At 38.1% G+C, this 22,868-nt stretch overlaps 1 protein-coding gene across 16 annotated transcripts in view; it reads left to right on the top strand.

The window, feature by feature from the left end:
• The window catches only part of LOC113947352 (poly(rC)-binding protein 3-like), a 462,347-nt gene that overhangs the window by 218,955 nt on the left and 220,524 nt on the right, over window positions 1-22,868 (top strand). For 2 of the 16 annotated variants that reach the window (XM_027643807.1, XM_027643804.1), the window contains one exon: window positions 8,583-8,733. The exons of the other annotated variants lie outside the window; for them this stretch is intronic. The gene's annotated coding sequence lies outside the window, so the exon portion shown is untranslated. The remainder of the gene's footprint in view (window positions 1-8,582; window positions 8,734-22,868) is intronic. 16 annotated transcript variants of the gene reach the window in all.

Genomic DNA, 22,868 nt, shown 5'->3' with positions numbered 1-22,868 from the left:
TCTATAGTTCTTGGGAGAAGCCAAAAAAGAAACTTAATAGTCTTCATGATAACAGGGGAAAGTGTGAAAATACGGTCTTACTGCACTTTGGAGGTTCAAAGCTACATTTAAAACTTTCAATTTTGTGTTTAACCAGCTTGTGTTTGGCTAAATTACTGTCCTGTTTGGAGCTGATGATACAAATGAGATCCTCAACTGCAGGTTGATGGTCATAAATGCCACTTTGAGATAAGCCATGATAGCTACAATAACTTGGAATATGTTGATCTCAGAACACTAGAAGTGAATTAGCTGTGGTGGCTGTTATGGTCCAATATTTGCCCTTCTTCCCATGTCTTTCAAGGAGTGACTTCTCATGAAGAAGATGGAAACAGATACTCAGGAATCCTTCCACTCTCTGGGGAATGACAGCTTTTCTTCCTACAAACTGAACACTCAAGGCTAACCTAATGAGATGTGGGGCACTGAGACTGTTCATGGCTGGACATATGTGGAAGATGTGGGACTAAATGGTGGAAGATCTTAGATTCTTGATTTAGAAAAATGTACTCTGGTTGTACTTTAATACGCCTCTAACATACATTTCTCAGATATTTTATTCAGCATGACTTCCTGCTATTGAGAGATATTTAAATGAAAAAAGGCCTGGAAAAATTGCAACAACTGCAAGAAATGTGTAAGTATGCTAGTTTTGTTGTCAAGCCATCAATATGAATTGCCTGTACACGAGATGATTTTTATAAGGGTGTTAACAAGCTACCTCCTACAGAACTTGATCACATTAACATCAAACAATCCTACAGCTACTGGGAAAAAGAAGGTGCAGCTGTGAGTGAGTAGGGCATTTCATAACATTTTTAAGAGTCAGGTTCCATCTCAGAAGCAGCAGAAACAACAACGACAAAAAAAGGGCTTTTGGCTGTGACCAGGCTTGGGTGAACCAACTGACTGCAGATGGCCTCACAAATAATGAAACAAAAAAGCGATTAGAGCACCTTCAAATATCCTTTCTGTTTTAAGAGACTTGAGTGGGTCTTACTGTCTTTATACTCAGTTTCCCAGCCACGGTATGTAGCTGAAACTCCCTTATTATATGACTCCCTTCCCATATGACTGGGAATTTTTAATTTAAAATTAATTTTAAAGGTACTGCAATGCAAGCACAGAGAAGGGATGAGAATGCTGATGTGTTACATATCTTTTTCTTCATCCCTCACCACCCGCTATCATTGGAGATTCTTAAATAAATTTTTTTACATTAATATTTGTAATTCATTCTATTTTTCCATTTGATTGTTAGCCGCTTGCAGGTTCTGCAAGCAGAATAACGGAGCTGATGCTTGTTGCTCTTGCAGAAGTTGCAGCTGGAAGACGCTATGTGTCTCTGTACATGTACAGAAGGGGAAAGGCTGCTGATTCAAGTATCTATGTTGCCATGGTCCTACTTCACCACCGTGTCCCTAAACCTCAGAAGCTGATTCATTTGGAGCTGTTAAACAAGCATTTAACTGTTAATATTTGTTCTGTACCCTTTCTCCACCCTCATATTAATGAACTTTTTCTTCCCATGTCCTTTCTGATACCTATATGAGGCAAAAGGGAGCATGTGCTGTGTGCGGTGTAGCACTTTGTCCGCTGGGACTGTCCCTGCAGTGGATTCATGTTTGTGTAGCAGCCTAAGGCTCACTGTCTCAGGTATTTTTGCAGCAAAGAACAGTTAGATTAAAGCAAGATAGCAAAACAGAGTGCTAGGGGTAAGTTATCTGCATTTGTTCTACAGGTTCTTCTGATCTCTCCTCTGAACTGCTCAACAGTTACAGGACTTCAATAATACTCCTTGTCACCACGTGCTGCTCTCATCAAAGTGGCTGGGCAGTGACAAGACATCAGAGATGTTTTCTGTCTCTGACCACAGGACGTGTGTGGCCTTCCTGTATGAATGAATACATTCATGATCTTTATCTATTATTTTTTTAATCCCCAACTTTGAAGTAAGCTTAGAAACTACACAACAAAATATTTTAAACTGTTCAACATACATAAATATTTGAATTTGGAGTGGCTGCTAAACTGGGTTTTAAGCACCTTGTGTTTTCTTCCAGCAAGTCAGCAGTGTACTTGTGGCACAGATAAGTAACGCAAGGTGTCCAAACAGGGTTAGTGTCTTCCATCAGATCACTAATAAAGTCAGAAAGACGGACAGGCTTTTGGTAGTATGGTCCTTTATCTATGTCATATATACATATGAGTACACAATAAGAAGTACATGTAGCTTTAGTCTTATCTTTTTATTCTGTAATTTTTGTAGGCTGATATTAAAGGCAGAATACAGTTCTGTTTCTGTCTGACAGAACTATATCATCTAGTAGCTTCATTTTTTCAACACCCTTTTGCTCTTATATGGCCCCTACCTATTTTTGCATGTAACAGCATCCCAGTGCAATTTTACAGAATTCTGATAGTTATGAAAGCATGCCTACATTTTACAGCTTTTTGTCAGGACAGAAAGGTATAATTTTATCTGTATCTTAGATGTGTAGAACCAGAAACCTAAAGAGAGTGAAAAAAAAGAAGCATATAACTCTCTTAAACACATATAATTGAAAAAACATCCTTAGGCTCAAGTGTTGATTTGGATGGGATATGTAGCATTGTCAGAAAGGCCCTGGCAGTTCAGCCGTTCTTGTACTCTGATATTCTTTAGTGGTCAGTGTCAGCCCTATGACCCACACCAAGACAAGAAGGAAGTAAGAGGTAAATACAGAAAGGAAATAACAAGTGTCTTCATGTGTCTAGGCATTCCTTTCTCTCAAGGGTGTCATTGAGTAGGATCATTCATTATTCTTCATATTTTTGTAATACTAGAACTGTTGTCACAGAAAGACTTTTAAATTATACTATATCTGATCCTGCATCCTTTTTATCTTAAATAATGTTCATTGTCTCAAACTGTCAGTTAGTTTTGCAGAAGATATTTTTCATGTCTGATCTTTTCAATGACTTTATCATTTACCTTCATTCTCTCACAAAGGTCTTCAGAGCTGTTGCAGTTAAACATACTCACAATTTTTTAGAGTTCAGTAGAAAGAAGACAAGTAGCAGAATTAAAACAGCAATGAGAAATCAATTTTACAGTGCTAGACTCCTCAAGATCTATGGACCAGGGAATCAGGAATTCTCTGAGGTGCTGTGCAGACACTGCACTCCCTCAACACACGTGTTTTGCCCTGTAGCTTCCTCAAAGAGCCGGATGGGAAACAAAGCCCAAAGGTTACATTCTGTTGTTTTGCAGGCTTGAAGGCATTCATCACTGTGCCGGGTCTTTGGTTGTGTTGTGTCAGCACTTCATCATGTTTCATTTCCTTCCCCTATCTCTCCTGCCTGTGTGTGTGGTGGGAAATATTTTTTTAAAAAAATAGCTTCTGCTTTCTTGCTCTTGTCCTTAAGCATGGCAGATGGTAGCTCTGTTTCAGAGTGTGCTCTAGCAGACTTTGATTAACAATTAGTGGGCTTTCAGGCTTTGCTTCCAGTCATATGCCAGTTCCCCACTATTAACTATTACTGTTTTCACTGAAGTCCTTTGCTGAATTGGTCAAAGCAAATTCCACAGTGACAGGCTTAAAAGTGGAGAATATAGCTTTAAATAGAAAATAGCAGTATCTTTGTATACGTCACAGGTAATTTAACATCTGCTCTTGTATCTAAGGTAATGACCTTTTGTTAATTGTTGAAGCAAATGATTGCATCATCATTAGAAAATAACGTCTTTAGCATACTTCACTGCTAGCTCAGTTCCAGTTTCTTTAGCGTGTTCTGACATCCCACACCACTGATTTTCTGGATAGTTAGAAGATGGTACCGGTAGTGTCCTGAGAGTCCTCCTTCAAGCTCTGCACAGTGGTAGCTGATAACTTTATGAAAGTAAAAGGGACAGTATAAAACTGGAAGAAAATCACGGAGCTTTAAATGTTTCCTTGATATTCACTGGACCTCTAGAATGAGCAAAAGTAATGCCAGAAATATTACCCAGGAGGTCAGTTAATATCTTTCCTGCCTTAAAGTCTCAACTGTTACTGATGCCTCATAAAGCTATTCATTTCTCTGTGGAGTTTAATAGCTGGGGGGTTTATGGTTAATTTTAGTGAAAACATAAAGCAAATGTCACCTGCTTTCTCTCCCTTACTCCTCACCAGTATTGCTCTTCAATGCTCTGTGCCACTGACTGCAAAGCTTAATGTTGTACACTCCAATACTTGATTTCCCATCATTTTCACTAAAGCTATTCCCATGCAGAGGAATGGGCTGACAGAAGTGTCCTCCTGCAGTTCCTTTGAGTTACACAGCAGCAGCCGTGGTGAGATTCTCATTGCAGAGGAGGTATGTGTAGACTGTTAAGGGATTCCTCATGCCAGGAGCATGATAAGCTTCAGTGATGGCATCTTTGCTGTTGAGGATTTTGCAAACTGCCCCAGCTTTTCCCTTGGGATTCATTGTACAAAGGTTGTGAAGTGCAGTGGAAACCTCAAAACTTTCTGGTTTTCTTACACACAAGAGTAAACATTTCATATTTCCTAGGTGAGTAGATGGATTTAGTCTCGTGTAAGTAAAAGAAATAAACATAGAGTAACTTGCCTTCACTCTAAAACTGTAATCTTTTTTTCTTCTCATAAGCTATGCACTCAGGCTTGCAAACTGAAACAGCTTGTAAATATGCTATTGGGCAAAGACACATTGTGAAACATTTCTTACTCAGCTCTGAAACTTAGATTCCAGTTAAGTTTGTAGAGCATTTTAACTGCATATTTGGAAAATACTAATCCCCAGGTCTCAGTTTTCTATTAGGCATAAGTAAGCTAAAATGGTTTAGACTACCTTATCATGACGATATACATGAAACTTCATATGCATTTCAGATCAGAGAGTTTTGAAACTTGGAGGTATTTTGATGATGTTATTTTCCTTTCTCACCTATTTGCACCTTTGCCTCCAGGTTCGGGCAATGCCTTGGTGTTTCTGAAACAAGATATTCCAGCTCTTCTTTCAATTAAAATGGTGGGGTGTTGGCTTTTATCTCAAAACTGTGTGTTGTTGCTGATTACTGGTTAGGTCAAATCAAAATGCAGCTGTTTGGGTAGAGCTTCAGAATATGCCTCTTCTTACTCTTAAATATATTAAGAGGGTTAGACCAGAATCCCAGTCACTTGAATTAACAGAGCATGAGATGTAATGAAACTATAACACAATGATTATATGTGAATCAATGCTTCTCATGCTGCCTTTTTATTATATTTCTCAGATAATAATAACAACACTGGCTCACTCTGAGAAAATGTCAGTTTGGATGAAATGGGATGTTTCTAAACTGTCCCATAAAGATATTATATAAGTAATTAAGCAAAGCTAGATGTCAGGATGACAGATACATTCACAGTGTAATGACTGTGACTCCTTCTTACTGAGAGCATTGTCACTCCTGACTTTCTCACTGAATGTACATATTCAAAATGTATTATTTTCTCATATTTGAGTCTACATATGTAGATGTTCCAAAAATAAGCTATACTGTTGAAGAATAAAATTTGTTATGAACTGAAAACTGAATTAAGATTACAGAGTAGGGGTTTTATGTTTTATCAGCATGTATGTGTTTATATATCTTTCAAAGGTATAGAAGTAATACATTCAGCTTGTTGCTTATTAATAAATTCCTGTACTGGACAGAAGTCCAGTCACTTTATCTCACAGAATTTTTCCCCTTTCATCTCAGCTAAATTTATACTGTTTTCATTGCTTGCGTATGATGAAAAAGGCCTAAATGCAATAATGAGGTCAATAAGAGTACTTCAGAGAACAAGAATTGTGGAATTGGTCAATTATATTTAGGACAGTGATTTGTATTCTCTGATTGACATGGTGTTCATGGACCTGGAGTTGGAAAGGACAATGAAAGTTCTTCTGTAGTGCAACACCAGCAGCCTGGTAGGCATGACTGACTGAACATGTAACATGTTGGTCAGTTGATAGGCACTTCTACCACTAGAAGAACCTAGTGAAGACTTGCAGCTCCTCTGCTGCTCTGATCAAACCCAGCTCTCCTTTTCTTCCCTTTTAGTTCAAGCCCTGATAATAACTTCTCAATTTCTGAACAATCCTACTACCATGCCATTCCTGGCAGGAAGCAATGAAATTTGCTTTTCTTATGGTTACTTTTCCTTCCGGAGGATTCAGGGAAGCATCTCTACCAAGAAACACAGTAGCAGACTGGAGAATAATAGACTGAGCAATGAGAAGTTTTCTGGGCCCTTCTAATTAACGAAAGTTTTAAGGATACAGGCAATTTGTGAATTGAGGGTGTTTAAGTAGGTGCTGGGCAACCATAAGTTTATTACAAATTTATTCATATCTGAAAACTTCAGTTTTAATTTTTGCTACCCATTTATGTATCACTTCAACTTAAGAAAATGAATCTGCAGAATAAATCTAATTAAGAGAACTCTCTTTAGGAGTTAGTTTCTCTTTTGTGTAGTATCACAAAAAAAAATTATTTCCAAGTGATCTGATTAGGTGATATCCTCTTTTGGCTAGTTTGTAGCAATTTGATATGTAATTCAATATTGCAATTTAGACTAGCACAAAAATCTGAACTCTTGGAAATCGATAAATAGAACATGAGGCTTTAACACAATTCCTCAATGATGCAAGATATGCCAAGTGCAAATTAAAACTGTCTCTGCTTTCTATAACTTTCCTGAGAATTTGAAATCAAATCCAAAATTACAGTAATTTTCTCTTGTAGTGATCCCCTGGAGGCAATTGGTAAGCTCAATCCTAGGGCAAGAACCTGTCTCAAAAGTACTGTTCCTTTGTGATGCGATTTCTCACTCCTTTTAAATTGAAGTGGATAACTTGCCCTATCAGAAACATATCCAAGAGCCACACAAATATTTTTGAAAACAACAGATGGACAGCATATTAGTTGCCATATTTAATTTACAACTAGACAGAAAAAAAGGCTGTGTAAGTTCCCTTACATTATTTTTTCCCTGTTTGTTTGTTTACTAGTAATGAGTGGGAATGTGCATGCCATGTTTTTAAATCTTTGATTAAAACCAGAAGGCTCTTTTGATTACTTATTGGACCAGTTTCCAACGTCTTTTTAGTCACTGGTTGAGTAACATTGTTCTAAGATACGGGTAAAGTGCAGCTGGATGAAACAGAATTTGGGAGAAAACAGTTCTTGGTTGATCTTTCTTAGGAACTGAGAATGATCACAATCTTATACTCGCTACCAGATATGGAAACATGTCTTTGAGACTACTTTTTCTAATGAATAAATATTGTCTTTTTTGCTTTTCATATTTTAATCTAAGGAGAGGAAAATCTGTTTCTGAACTGGGCACCCTGTTGCACTGGGAAGATGATAAGTTAATAAAAGCATATGTAAGATGTTAGTTATGTTATTTAATGCACTGTTAAAAAGCGTTGGCAGCATATTTGTGATTTTTTTAGTTTATTTTTGAGTCAAATAATTTGAAATTCTAAATGTTTACTTGATTTTTTAAAAAAAACATGAAGCAGCTTATAATTGAAAATCACGGGTGGATCATACCTCAGTCAGTTCTTATTGGGAACAGTCAAGAACCATAAGCTTAAAGAAAGACTGTAAGTTTGCTTTCATTTCTCTTTGTACCTGAGTTTCCTCTTGGCCTGAAGTGCCTACTACATGAAACTGAGCTTTCAATTCTCTTTCTGTTCTGCATACTAGTGTGAGGAATAAAGCAGCAACTTAAATATGTGCCTGTGAACCCTATTCTTTCTGTATGAAAAGTTGGTTGTTACAATCCACAGATGAAATCAGAAATTAATGCCCTGACTGAACTCTGTTTAATATTTATGATCACATACAAGGTAGTCTTTAACAGAATTGCGAATGTGAACAACAAAATAAGTAATTTAAAATCGTGTCTTAAACATCAGATTTTGGGATGATGCCAGGAGATGTCTCCACACCAACCATGCTGCTATGGTTAAATCTTTTACCAAATTCATCTGTGGCATAGGGATGGTGTCTGTTTGTTTGTTAAAGGAAACAAAAAGTATGTGAATCTGAGAATTATGCTTGTTTGCCTTGTGGTATTAAGGTCTGGGGGTGTGCACTTGCATGGCACTGTATTCAAGACAAGCAATACATCATACTTAGCACTGAACAAAAGGAAGTGAGACGTGTTCCTGAGAACTGTGAGAAAATCAAAATTCACCTGGGAGAAGGGTGTGAATTTTTAGCAACATGGTAGAGGATGGAGTCAGGAGGTTCATCCTTCCTTAGGAAAATGGGAAAGGTAGTGCTGTATTATGAAATAAAGGCAATGAGTAGACAGCCCTGCAGACCAGATGCTGACTGCTATGGCCATCCCCAAATTTGTGTGATAGAATGGAAATTCTGGCACTGGAATGGTCCCTGGCAGTTATCTGAAAATTTTCAATAATGGCACTGCCTCTGGCAGGTGTTTTCAGAGCACAAGCCAGGACTTTTAGTTGTGCAATGGTAGTGTTCTAATACAGGAATCATATCTCACTTTCAGAAAGAATGACAAGAACTACATCTCTTTGACAACCTTTGGGATACAGAGAAATGAAGAGTGTTGCTTTGCACAGCAGGAACCAGTGACAATGTGAAGAAAGGCTAAAGACAGGCAGAGGAAGACAGATCTTTTCTCTAAAATCAGGTCCAAGGTAGTGAGACTTTTATGATTCCTTGTGCATTAATCAACAAAATTGAATTTCTGATCTGGTGCTAGTGATGGTAATCAAAAGCTTTTTCTAAATAAGCTGGATTTAATTACCACTTTGCACTCAGCCAGGCATTAGGAGGCTGCTCTGTGATACCTACATCAGCGTGGAGCAATCTGGCAGTAGTCTTTCAAATATCACAGCCCATCCAATGCAAGAAACTTCAGTTTTTGAATGACTTATTGGTAAAATGATCAAGGAAAGAGTGTGGCTGGGAAAGACAGAGGTGAGTGGATGCGAACATAAATGTTTAGACTGCAAGCCTCATAATGCTGAGGAGGGAAGCACACCAGTGTAAGTGAAACATCCAAAATGTAGTAAAACACCTGTAAAAAGGAATGCCTTTGAACCACAGTGTCAGCTCATTCCAGTGTTTTCATGAACTTTTAGCTGCTGCTGAAGCAAAATTGTTGATGAATGTGTAAAATATGGATGGGAATAGCAAAAAATAGTGTAAACCATTAATGTGTAAAGCATTTCTTGATTTCGGAGCTTAAGCAAGTCCTGTGTCTTGTGATGGCAACTATGGAAAGTGCTCAAATCCAGAGGCTTTACTTTTATTTTGCTGTTTTCTTTAACACTAGGTAATAGTGTAGTGTAGACAAATTTTGTTAGTGAACAAGTTTTGTTAGTTTGTTTAAGGAGGTGACAAAAACCCAGTTTGCTTCTGGTTTCTTCAGGAAGGCTTTGCAGTTCTACTCAACATAAATTTTGCAGTGATTGTAGGAAATGGTGGACTGTGAAGTCCAAAAAGGGTACTTTTATATCTACAGAAATATGAGACACTTTTGCTAAGAACTTTTCTTGCCTCAGAAAGACCACTGCTATATGTGATGGAATTGAAATGTGTGGTGTTTCAGCCTCATGAAGCTCTGCTTTGATGAACGTGGATCGTGTCTTGTACCTGCTTTCCAGCTAGTGTGTAGAAAATTATCTGTCCAAAACTGGGAGGGATTAACAATTTAACATAGTCTGAAAAAGAGAATGGCTGCTAGGTATGAACATTTGGCAAAAACTAGTGTAAAAACAACTTAGTATAGATAAGCTCTGCCATTAGCAATAGGATAAGTTTTAAAGCACTCAAGAAAATAAAGACCTGCTTATGAGGCATATATCAGTTATATTTTACAGTTAACCATTATTTATTGTACACATCAAACTTAAGACATAAGCTTGACTACTTGCTTCTTCCAGGTCAATACAAGTATGTCTCAGCAGAAAATGGCTATGTTGATAATGAAACTGCATTTTACTGTCTTTTCTACAAGCAGCAGAGAGAAAAAACAAACCTGTTTTGCCATTGTCTTTCAAATTCTCCTTTATAAGGGCAACTCTGACTCTGTAGGGAGTGGAAGGAATTATTTAATGGAAGACTGAGGGAAACTACCAGATTGACATCAAAGTTTTGATTTTTATTATAATTAAATTTTTGATATAGGTTATCCTCATCTGTCTGTAGGTATACATGTGCACATACACTTGCTTTTATATAGTAAATTAAAAAAGCAAAATAAAAGCAACATATTTCTTTTTATTTTATAAATAAACTCCTCTGGAGTCATGTTCACTGTAGAACTAATATGTCTATTAGAAGTTGCTGGTTTACTTATTTATGTAGTTTCCATCTGGTGACTTCAAAGTCCTCAATGGATTTATCTTCACAATAAACTCTAGAGGTAATGAAGAACACCCTCCAGCTGCTCTTAAGAACATTTAAAAAAAGTACCCAAGAGGTCGTGGTGAACAGCACAAGTAACTTTTACAATGAGACCCAAATAAACCTCTAACAATGTTGAATTTGTTCTTTCCTCATATTTAAGTCCAGAAGCTTCTGTGTGCTAAGTGATGGTGAAGAAGAGGTAGGCTCAATGTCCTCCATTACACTGTCCTGTACTACTTCAGCTCAAGGGGGTGAAGGAGGTTTGTCCCTCTCTCCCCCTGGTGGAGCAATGAGTCCTACAGTGCTCAGGTGGATACATCAGGTGGTAAGTTCAGTCTTCAGTCGTACACAGGGACAGGGAAAGAATGGAGCTTTCTTAGCAAGAGCAAGAGGTTCAGGCATTTTACCTAGCTCTGAGAAACCTCCTAGAAGTACGTAAGCATTTTCATAGCAGTAGTTCACATTTTCGTAGTTTGCCCAACTTTGGGAGGATTTGCATAAGAATAAGGAGCATATTTCTGATACAAAACCTTACCCACCAATCTTGCAAATTGCACCTTACTCTTCCAGTGTATGAGATGCTACAATTTCTCAGGGAACAATCACCTGAATTGCCTGAAATTGCAGACCCATGGAGTTTTCTTTAACTTCATTCATGGAAATATCTGAACGGTTGTGTCTGAAATTGGGTGATGTGATTGTGTGGGGGAAATCGAGCTGCAGACTGTCAGAAAATGACAACCCAGTTGTTTATTTTCCCTTCTCTTCTGGGCTTTGTAAGAAGAATTGGCAGGTAGCCCTAATAACTGGGAAAGCTGTGAGTTCTGCCAGTTACAGTTATTGATACAGCTACCAGCATTATTGGCTTTCTAACAAGGCACATTGGTTGAAAATGACTAGTGCTTTTCTTTCTGCGTTGTCAGGATTCAGTGTAGGGTTTTTTGACTGCTAACCAAAGACCAATCTTAATGATGTCTGACATATAACATCTGGCACACAAATTCATCATTTACATGGGTAATAATGCTGGAAGTTGAAGGTTCTTTTGTGTTTCTCAACTGTTTATGTTGTAGGTATGCGAACGTAATATATCCACTGTCATGATACAGTTTGCTCCTTTGTACTGAGATGTACATGAGAGTTATTCTAGAAAAATGCAGGAAAGCAGAGTTTGGCAACTACTGTAAGTGGAAAATTTAAACGTGATTCAACTTTTAATTAAGAGAGTCATTCTCTTTCATCTCTCTGCTAGACATGTAATTCTAACTGGTCCTTCATTAGTACAGCTTTCATCAGTATAAAGATAAAGCTGTGTTTAAGAAATTACTTAAGATTAGAGTTCAGTATGAATTTTGTTTACTATCTAAAAATGTGTTGCATTTTTCAAACTGTAGTTTGACTGAACATGTCACAAAAATATGTTTCTTCTGAATTTTTTTAATTTTATTTTTTTATTTGAGGGATGTGGTAGTGTTCTGGATGCCAGAGTCACTCTGAAACTCTTCAAATAGACATGATATCTGTCACACACAGTTATGAATTAGTGGAGGAAAGGTTGAGAGTAATTTGTATTAGCAGAGGTGCATGTACTATTACATAATTTATTGCAAGCAGTGTTTTGTAAAATTAATATAAAATCTAATGTAGTCTTTAAAGGTTTAAAGTCAAAAGACTAATTGAGTCAGATCCATTTTATTCTATTTCCTGCTTAGTGAATTCCAGCTGACAGCCTAGGAAACCCACACCTCATTACCATATTTTGAAACATCTGTTAAGGAAAACAGATCTGGTTGCCAGAATTCATCTTCCTTTCAGAAGTGCCAAGTATGTGAAAGAACCATTATTGCTTAGGCAAAGACCATGTTCAGCTTTGCTGTCATCAGCCACATAAGGCTGTTTTGGATTCAGAATGTTAGTAATATACTGAGGGAAACTATTCATAGAATGTTACCGTAATTACTGAAACATGAATATTTCTCCCTTGTATTTCATCTGAGAAATAATTCTTGAGTATCAGACACATTCATTTTAATTCCTCTTTTTAACAGCTTACTACCTGTTAATGTTGTAATTACAACATCAAAGCTGCCACTCTGTAAATGAGCTTCCATCAGAATCCAGATGATGAAGTTGTGTTATACATGAAGGGAGATGGTGTCCTTCAGTCCATGGTTCCAGGCCAGTGGTTCAGACACTGCTTGTCTCTCAAAGTACCCCTTGCAAGAACAATACTTCCTTTAATTCTAGTAATTAAAAAATCCAGTAAGTCTTATAAAATGTACTTATTTAAGACGCTTCACAAAACCAGCTAAATGTTAGCCTTTTATATTTGCACACTTTTTTCTTTTTTTGTTTCTCTAGCTTTGCTTATTTCAAGTCTCTGTGGCCTTAAAGGGATTCAGTTATTGACATGTAGGTAAGTAGAAGATGATGAGGTTCTGGAGGTCATCAGTTTTCTGCTTATTTCAGAGAATCTCAGAATATGCTGAGTTGGAAGGGTCCCACAATGATCGAGTCTATCTCCTAGCCCTGCATAGGACCATCCCCAAGATTCACACCATATGCCTGAGAGTATCATCCAAACACTTCTTGAACTCTCTCGGGCTTGGTGTTGTGACCACTTTCCTGAGGAGCCTGTTCCAGCACCCAACCACCTACTGCGTGAAGAGCCTTTTTCGATATCCACCCCAAACCTCCCCTGACACAACTTCAGGCCATTCCCTTGGGTCTTGTCTCTGGCCACCACAGAGATCAGTGCCTGCCCCTCTTCCTCTTCTCACAAGGAAGTTGTAGACTGTGATGAAGTCTCCCCTCAGTCTCCTCTTCTCCAGGCTGAACAGACCAAGTGACCCCAGCTGCTCCGCATACAGCTTTCCCTCAAAGTCTTTCACCATCTTCATTGCTCTCCTTTGGACACACTCTAATAGCTATGTGTTAGCTTATGCTGGCATGAGAAAAAGGAGAAGAAGGGCAGGGCATTAGCACCCGAAAGTTTATTTTGATGGTAAAAGCTTCATGGTACATGAAGGTTGGTTTTCAGATGTTCTTTTCACTTTACTCCTCTGTGTGCATTTATGTATGCTTTTGTAATGTTATTCTCTTTGCTATTTCCCCTTATACTTTCATCTCTTTCCTGCACTTCTTGATCAGTCAGCTGTACATCTGAGTGTGAATTTATCCCATTAGCTCTCCACATATCTCTGGTCCCTGGTAAAGTTAGGGTACCTTTCTTTATACTGCATGTTAAATTCATGCCCAGACACATGGATTACTAGCCCTCCCCTGACCTTTTTCCACCTGCTTAAAACCCTGTCACCTGTGCATGGGCATTATCTGCTCTGGAGCCCTCAAACAGGGTCAGCACACTGTGACAAGTCACATCTTTACATTGTAATGGAAGTGTATTTGAAGGTGTGAAAGAAATAAGCCTTGAACTGATCTAACAGCTTCCCACAGCCACTGAGAGGGGATGTTATTGTACTTTTTTCCTTCATCTTCCCTCGTTGTCCTGGTCACACAGTTCTGTTCAGTACCTTGGGCCAAATCTACTGCCTGCCCAGGCACTCCTTGAAATGCTTTGTTCCCCGGACCTGTTCGGAAACTCACCCAGCAAAGATAGACAGACCCAGTACAAGGAAACGAGATGAGTCACAGGGCTGGCTGTGGGATAGTGGATGAAAGGAGCAGGGGAGAAGAGATGGGAAGCAAGACCTTAAACTTGGCAGCAGTTTTGTTTGAGCATCCTTATTGCCAATCTGACCTCACTGCTGGGGTCCCATTTAAGAAATTATCAGCTGACTGCTGAAGTAATCAGGTGCATGATATTTGTATAGATTGGTACTGACTGTTAAGCCCATGGCCAGGCCTAACCTGCTCTATAACTGTGCAAATATTGGTGACGTGTTGTCCTACTGCTGTTAGGAAAGCTGGTGACACTAGGAGTTGTCACTAGTCCTTGAAAAGGCCAGCATAGTGTAATCCCAAAGTGCCCTGCCCAAGCTCTTAGTAAAGTAGTTGCACTGCTCTTTCCTTTCCTTGCCACTTTTCCCACTGCTGGCTGAGTAATTGCTGCTTCTCCTAACTCAGCCAGTGCTCTGTCATGTGAAGTGCCTAAAGCAGCAAGTGTAGTAATCACAAAGTGCCTTTCTAACTGCACAAGTGACACTCATCTGTCACTTGTAAATTATTGTCCAAACATCTACTCCGTGTGTGTGTGTGTGTGTGTACTCTGCCTCTGCTGTTTGCAACCAGAGGACCTGATACCACCACCACAGTTTAAGAGAAAGTGTCTGTACCTGCAGGTCAGGTGGGCCAAGGTTGAGGCTTCTGGCCTGAATTCAGTATGCCATGCAACCACATCCACCAACTTGTTTTTCAAAGCCCTGTGTTTGAACTTCTGAGTCTTTGATCTCCGTAACAAATCCAGGGGAAGTTTGCTAATCTCAGATTTGCTGTTTGTGTGCAAATCAAGCATTTTGAATGGTTTAGCAACACATTGTTATGCCATGTCTTTATGTTCTAGTTTACAGTTTTTAAAAAAATTTATCCTTCTTTCGTAATCCTATTCTGAAGGCCTTCTTCCTATGATGCAAAAAAGTACTGGTAATTAACTGCTGCTCCCACCTTGTCCAGCACCACAGGAGAGGGACTCCAGTTCATTGTCACAGATGTTGGTTTGCCTTACTTTTCTGGGCTTGGGACTTGTTTTGGAATATTATTACTATCTCTGTTTCACTAACATATGTGAATTAGATCACCTCTGGCAGCATCTTGAGCATTCAGATACCAAAAGTAGCCAAGATAGTGCAACTTTCATACATCTTTCCTTCCTCTGTGTTAGTGGTGGACCTCACTTGTAACTCCATTGTAGTGGAGTTACAGTAATATTACTGTAAGGATATTTCACTTTTGTTTAAGAGATACAAAACATAGTGTTAGACATTCCTTTGAGAAATGTACTTTGATGATATAAGATCAATGAAGAAAAAGGGCATAAGGCAAGAATGTGTCCATAGCAGGGGGTTGAAATTAGATGATCTTTAAGATCTCTTCCAATCCAAACCACTCCATGATACTATGATTTTTCAGACTTCTCATTGCTCAGGGATGTGATGTAGGAAAATGGTTTGGGGGATAGAACGAGGTGAAAACTTCTAGGTGAGGATTTATCTAGAAGGAAGTGTGGTTAAAAGGGGCTGGCTTGCTTACTTGTCTGCTTAATAAAAAAAAAAAAAAAAAAAAAAAAAAGACGTGCTTTGTTGGTTTGGTTATGGAGCTGGAATGGGAAAAGTATAACTCACTAAGAGCCATGTTTTTCCAAAACTCTTTTTTCCAATAGAAGTCGATTCTTCATCCCTCGCTGCCTGTGGGAGCAATTATTCTTCATTTGTCTGCCTATTTGGGGTGAAAATTCTTCTCTCAGTGAACATTTTTGCAATTTCTCCCAAAATGGGACTCCTGATTCAAGAGGGACTCCTTAGTGAGACTGCTTTTTAAATACAAAATAGGGATAATAAAATCAGTTTCATGGAGGATGAATATGAAAGCTGGTGGAATTTCAATAGCTTGATCTCGGCTGTATCAAAAACATAGAGAATCTGAATGTTCAGGCACATATCTGAAAAAAATGAAGAGATTACTTCCCTATCAATGCAATCCTGGGGCATGGGACTGGCAGAAATTGTTGCTTCTGCCTTTTGGACATTTTTTTTGTTTTCTTGGAAGAAAATCCTTTTCATTATCTCTGCCTCTGCATCCCAGTCTTATTTTTGAGAACTTTCTCTGCCTTCCCCTGTGCAACTCTCAGGAACATATTGCATGGAGAGCATACAGAGCTGACAAGCTGAGGGTGTCCCATTCACCAGGAGTAAGGAAAAAATGGGCTTATATGCAACACCCCAACCCATCTTGGACCTATTTCTTGCACCTATAGGTAAGGTGGCAAATTCTACCTAAGATGATGATTTCCATCCGTTTCATGGCTGCTAATTGATTTCTTGGAGGCTGGACTTCCTGGGAAATTCCCTTTGATGCTTCCCTTCTTACTTGGATGCCTGACAAAAGTTTGGCAGTAAAATGTTGTTACTCTTTTTTATATGTCCCCCATTTCACATTCACGTTACCTCTCTCTCCCCTCTTTTTGCTTCTCTCTCTAAAGGTTGAGAGTGTCTGAAGTAATTTATGCTCCCGCATTTTGAATTTTTCTGAACTGTTTATAATGTGATTGCCAAATGCTTTTGTGACTGAAAGAAACTACAGAGAACCCAAGGGTGTAATATAAAACACTCTGAGTGTCTTAAAACCAGAAAAGAGTTGGGTTCAATTTACCATCAAGATTTGACCTTTCTGTAATTTTACAGGACTGTGAAGGTCTTCTGGGACAGAAACTTTTTTTAAAAAAATCTGTTTGTAATCCATTCAGCACACTAGGGTGCAAGTCCATTCCAGACTATACTGCAGCTCAAATAATAATAACCTGTATTTGTATATGTCTAACCTGCGGGTTACCTGCTTGAAAAATAGAATGTCATTCAGCAACAGAGTGGGTTGTATATGTGTGTGAGTAATAAAAAGATGAAAAAATTTCCCTGGAGTCCCTCCCTTGTCTGTTCCTTCTCCCTCAGTAACCCCACCTTCACTTTCCTTGCCTCATATTTCATTTGAGTTATCTCAGGGTGCAATGTGTATTTTTAAGGAGGAGTGCCTTTACAGGTATGTGTGGTTATCTGAGCACAAAAGCTTTACATATGAAAATACAGTGCTACTAATAATATTATCTGAGTTTGTTTTAATCCCATGAAATGAACTATTAAATTCACTTAAAAAAAAAATCTTTTCATCCCTTTCTCTACTGGACTAAAATCAGGAAGGGGTTGATTTCTTAGACATGGCAAAAGAAAATTGCCCTGAGTAAATTTTCATTACATGCTTAATTGCTAATACATTTGAAATCATATTTTAACTTGTCTGCCCTGTGCAATAAAAGTCACATGATTACTCAATACAATAGAGCACCCTGTGGTAAACTATGTCCATACCATAGCTATGTCCATACATTTCCTCCTGCAGAAGTGAAAGGGACTTTTTTTACTGTCTCCATCACTGTTTGTGGAGCCACAAGGAGTGGGCCTCTGTACAGTGGAGTAAAGCAGTGGGCCGGACTACTTTCTTTGGGTATGAGATTTGGCTTTAAATACAAATATATACAGTTTTTACTAACATGTTGAGAGTTGGAGTGGAGCGAGATGACAGTGTCCTGTGGTAAAGGAAAATTTTGCCACTACTTTCTTGGGAGCAAGATTTATTCCTTGGTAAAGAAAGCAGAGCTGTACTAATCTTATCTAATACTAATCCTTATATAATCTCTACAAAATTTTATTGTCGAAAGGATACTTCAGAGTGCCTCACACCTTGTCTAAGCTCCATGAACCCTCAAAATTTGGATGCTCAAACTTTTATTATGTTGGAGACCATTAAAATTCAGCTGTATGCACTGTGCGAGAAAACAATAAAGATGTGTCATAAAGCCCTCTGTTCTTTCTCTGGAAAAGTTTCCGATAGCTTAGGCTTCAGAGGGGTGAGTTGTGCTGGATTAAGCTACAGCAGTAAGGACATTATTGCTTCCAGGTGTCCATAGACTGAGCCACGAGAGACTGGCAGGTATGTAGTGGAGAGGCAGAAGGGAATGCTGTTCTCCTCAGCATTCTGCTGAGGACTGCTTAAACGCTAAATCCAACAGACTGAACGTATCTTAAACTAATTCACTGAACTTGTGAACTCCAGTGCCCAGAGAGACATTGCTTGTTTTGCATGCTGTTTCTGCTGTCCTTGCTGTGAAGACAGTAATTGCTAAGAGGGTGGATGTCCAAGAATGTAATATCTTAAGCTTCAGCACTTTAATCCCAGACAGAATAACTGTGGGAACACTGCAGGAGATCAGATCCTCAGTTTAGAAACATGAGTAGACTTTTTTCTTTTGCTTATAAGATCATGACTAAACATTTATATCCCTTTTGGGTGTGTTTGTTGTTGTTTTAATTTTCACACTGGATATATAACTTACTGTGCAACTCTATGATTGCTTTCTCTTAAAACACATTCAGTGTATTTGCTATGAATACAAATGTACAATGCAGAAAATAAGTGCCATACTAGATAAAAAACCCAATCTGTCATTATTTATTCACTCAGCAAAGCTATAAAAAAGTTTACTACATAATATACCAAAGCTATTCCTTTTGTTCCACCATTTATTTTAACTGATTTATATCAGGGGTAAATAGAATCCAATAAATCTGTGTAATAGCTGCTCGCCTGCTATGATATAACATGATTCTAAAATTATTCTGATGTGTTTCAGTTGATGACACAGGACTTTGCAGTCTCTTACTGTGATTCTTTCCTAACTGTCAGATCATGCTTTGCTTAGTTTCATGGAGCCAAATGTTGATGAATTCTATGTTACTGGTTCCACTGTTAGGTATCTTTTTATGGTTACCAGCTTACTTACTAATGCAAGATAAAATAAACCATGAAACTATAGGGACATCTATACCAAAGATTACATCAGAGGAACTAAACCTTAAAGACATCCTTCTCCACTCTAACACATTTACAGCTGTGATTAGACTCCAAGAAGGAGCTTTGTAGTACAGCTGTTGTCCAAAAAAACCTTATTTCAACACTGTGTATTTTCCTGGAATATCCCATGCATCTGCCACTGAGATGGGGTTAGTACAGATAGCAAGTGTTTAGAGAGAAAGATTGAGAGGTGCTCAAGCATTAACATAACACACACTGTAGAAGAGCTTATGATGCCACTTTGTATTGTCTCTGTTTTGTGGAAAAATCAGAAAGGGGATTTATGCCAATGTGCTTGCAAAACCTGGCTGCAGTACATCCTATTCTTTCAGAGCCAGCTAGACATCAGCCATGTGCATGCAAGATGCTGTGATTGTTTTTTCTTCACTATTTGCTTGGAAGCAGAGATCCCTAATTTTATCTTCATCACACGCAGAAATTCAAGATTATCTTCTGTTTTCCCCATTAGAAAATTCTACCAGTATTCACAATCCTTACAGACACAGCCTTGGCATACTCTTTTTGTCTGAATTCTTGCCTAGAATAACAGACACTGTATGAAGCTGGAATGTCAAAAAAATAAAATAAATTTTAAAAAAAATCAAACCAAAACACTACTCAATAAGAAAGGAAGACAAACTTTTCATGTGGAAAATTCTCCCTTTCAGAGATTTTATTCAGCATTTCTTAGGAAGACATGAACAGCTGGTAGTCTGTCAGGTACCAACTGAAATATCTTACTTCTTTTTTGTAGGCACTCACCAGTTAGTTCACTAAGGCTTATCTTATTACAGTTCTGTGTATGACACTTAGCTTAATAAGGTAGGAGGGTGCGTTTTTTTTTCACGGAGTATTTTATTCAGAGACAAAGCCTCTTTCAGTTGTGAGTCTCCCCACTCAACTTTTGTGAAAGTTGTATGTGAATAAACTTAAGTTGAACTGTCTGATCTAATAGAAAGCACAGTGCTAACGCTGTTATGTGAATACAAAGCCAAATGCAGAGATCCCTCTGACTTCATAGTCCCTGATGTTACTTAAACTTTCCAAACCACCGGACCTCAGAACCTGTAAGGCAGTCCTTTTGAGTACATGAAATTACAATGGGTTATCAAATCAAAGCCCAGAGAGTCTGAAAAGGAGAAGTGAAAATAAATCTGACATACCCAAGCCTCCAAACTATACTTCAAGGTATAACCTTACTGTAGATAATAAAACCTTACCAGGAATAAATGAGGCCCATTACTTCTTTTTTTCCCCATTGTCAATATGAAATTCTGATGATAGTCACTTTATTGCTCTGCATGAAGCTGCATATATTATTTAACTAGTATGAAAGATTTCCATCTATTCAGCTATGTGGGTAGCTTTCATGCGATAAAGTTTTATTCTAGCAGGGGAGTGCTGCCAAGTTTTACTTTGGTTAAGTACATTAGAAGAAATTCTATCATCTATGTGATTCTGCATTGTAAAATTCTGTTTTGCACCCTGAATATCATTTTTACTAAGGTTACAATGCAAGAAAACTTTTCAGTAATCTTTAGCACATGTTTGCTATGTACATCAAATTATGAGTAGCAGATAAAACTTGCTAGGGCTTCTAAAACTGGAAGTGTAAAATGTATTTGAATTCAACACTAACTTAAAGAGTGAAGAGCTTTGCTGTCTAACAAAATTCTGAATATACAGCTGTTAATTCTCCAGTTCATGGCACATTCTATTTTGGTGTCCTTGTCACTAAAATAATTTCCTCATGTATAGGCACTACTATAAACACTTCTTTTGTTTACTAGCATGCATTTTATACTGTTAAAAGTAACATCAAGTCTTATTAAAAGATTGAACTGAGATCAGTCTTCTGACAAGGATACAGGAGAGAAAAACTTCTTACACATCATCCTATTATCAATAGTTATCATGACACCTATTACTTTGGGGGTTTTGGAGGGAAGGAAGTGAACATAGAACATTTTTAGTCCCAGTACTAACTTCAGGTGTGTTCTTCTCTCCTGTAAGAATCAGTAGCATATGATTTTCCAATCTTTATTACAGTAAGGTAACACTCTGAGGCACTATCACAGTGGGAATGATAAGCAGGAAACACTATTTCAGAAAACAAAGGGCTCAGACTACTTTCTTATAACGTTCTAGGAGGCAGAACTGTTCATCCTTGTAAAATCCTGTTCTACACTTTGGAAAGAAAATGTTGATAATGGAGCAGAATGGCTTCATTTTAGTTCTTTTGATCTCAGGATTCAGATTTACCTTGACTGCAAGGAGGTAGTTCTTGGTACATTTGATCAGATAGACAGGGTTTTTTTCTGAAAAATTGAGGAGTTCAAAGGCCTCCGTTCCATTCTTTCTTGTCATGATAGTTGCTTTGGAGGCCATAGTGGGATGGCTTTATACTTTTCAAGTCTTCTAGAGCTACAGATAGTATAGATTTGATATTTCACAAGTCCTTTTGCACTCCTTCCCTCATTCTTTTCCAGAATTACTTTACATTCAGGAACCTGATACATCTTTTCAGTATAGCCAACCAAGACCCTTGCATATTTTGAGATGGACTGTGCTTACCTCCATCAGATTCTGATTCCTCTCAGCATTGACCATGTTGCGCCTACTTTACTACCAATCACTTTTCCACTTCCTCAGGTTATTCATGTAACTTCATGGCTGCTTCTGCTCTGCATTGCCTTCAGTCCTTTTCTTGACCTCTTCTTTTCTTGGTTTCCCTTCCCATCTTTGTCTTCTTCTCTTAGCTATAACTGTTCTCTTCCTGCAGCACCCCATCAGCCCTTGGCTGTGGTTCTGGACTTCTCTTTATAGACAGTTCTAGTATTGCCTGCTGCTTCTCTGTGCTGAGCCCTCATTTATTGTGTCTCTGCACTTCTGGTAACACAGTATTCTCAAACACTCTGGTGCAGGTCCTTGTTTTCCCACATGTGATTAAGAGTCAAACTTTACTCTTTAAGTGATTGCCAAGAAGTATGAAGAGCAGCGATGAGTCAGCAGCTCTATAAAGCCAGGTGCATAGTATTTTAACTGCTCAGTCAATTAGAACAATGGGAACAATCATAAAGCCTTTAGTGCAAGAATGGTCTTTTTGTCTATAAACACCTGCCACAGTGGAATTTCTCATTTCATGACTGTAGTGCTTTGGCTCTTTCTCATTAAAAGATAATAATTTTTGAAAATAACACAAGCACTCAAGTTGAAGACTGAGTCCATGGAGAAATTGCATTTAAATGAAGAACCCTAGCTGGATAACACACTCTCATCTTCTTTTTCTTGTTTTACATTTTCTTTTGGACTTTATTGGGATGAAATAAAAGAAGAAGATAAATTTTAGAAAGTTATTCCTGTATTTCTGAAATAGGTGCTTATGCGTTGCTGTAGAATCTGTTCAGAGACCTGGATTATGTCAATCCATGACACTGGAAAGTGAATCAAGGCTTGGCAGAGTCTCTAATTTTTCTATAAATGTTGGCTACATAGCATAACATTAGCTGCCATACATATCCCTCTATTTTATTAAGTAGAATTAGTAATGTCAAAAATGCTTCAAGAATGAGCTACACTATGGATCATACTGATGGCTTAAACACTTTGAACAGTGGTGAGGTTACACTGACAGCCCTCCATCTTTGGTTTCTTCCCTGTACTTTTCTAGAATAGGAATTAAAGATGTCTTTAAAGAGCATAACAGGCATGTTTAAAAGAAGTTTATCATTTCCAAAGAGCCCCTAATTTTACTAAGAAAATAGAAAGAAGAAAAGCAGAAAAAAACACTCCAAACAAGTAAAGCACATTTTAAAAGTTTAATTTCATCTCAGTAGAA

This window comes from Corapipo altera, unplaced genomic scaffold, assembly GCF_003945725.1.
Source record: "Corapipo altera isolate COAL_440 unplaced genomic scaffold, ASM394572v1 24b, whole genome shotgun sequence".
Taxonomy (NCBI): domain Eukaryota; kingdom Metazoa; phylum Chordata; class Aves; order Passeriformes; family Pipridae; genus Corapipo; species Corapipo altera.
This window is presented reverse-complemented; position numbering and strand designations above follow the sequence as displayed.